The sequence below is a fragment of the Antrostomus carolinensis genome, unplaced genomic scaffold (assembly GCF_000700745.2).
Source record: "Antrostomus carolinensis isolate BGI_N321 unplaced genomic scaffold, ASM70074v2 scaffold31802, whole genome shotgun sequence".
Classification (NCBI taxonomy): domain Eukaryota; kingdom Metazoa; phylum Chordata; class Aves; order Caprimulgiformes; family Caprimulgidae; genus Antrostomus; species Antrostomus carolinensis.
This window is the reverse complement of record NW_010299431.1, coordinates 7835-8229: the sequence shown is the minus strand read 5'-3', so window position 1 is coordinate 8229 and position 395 is coordinate 7835.

Below are 395 nucleotides of genomic sequence, written 5' to 3'. Positions count from 1 at the left end.
GGCTGGGATGCTGGAGGCTCTCAATGCCGTGGGCTGGAGCAGGAGGGAGGGGGTGATGCTCCCTCCAGCAGTCACCCCAATCCTGAGCAGGAACTGGGTGCTGCTGGAAGTGTCCCAGGGTTGGTCCTGCCTGGAGACTCTGGTGTCCCTGTCCCCCTGAAGACCAGGGTGCTGTGGTACCCCACCCTGGGCCAAGCCAGCATCCCTCCTCCTCCATCCCTGGGGCAAGCACAGGGCTTGGAGGCCACCATCATCCCTCCCAGGGACAGTGCAGTGTACCCTGTACCCGCACCCCCGGGGGGACCCCTCACAGGACTGACCAGGCTCAAGGCTCCGTGCTCAAGGGCGGGAGTGGTGGCTCGATGAAAAAGCCCAGGCCCAGTGAAAACAAGAGG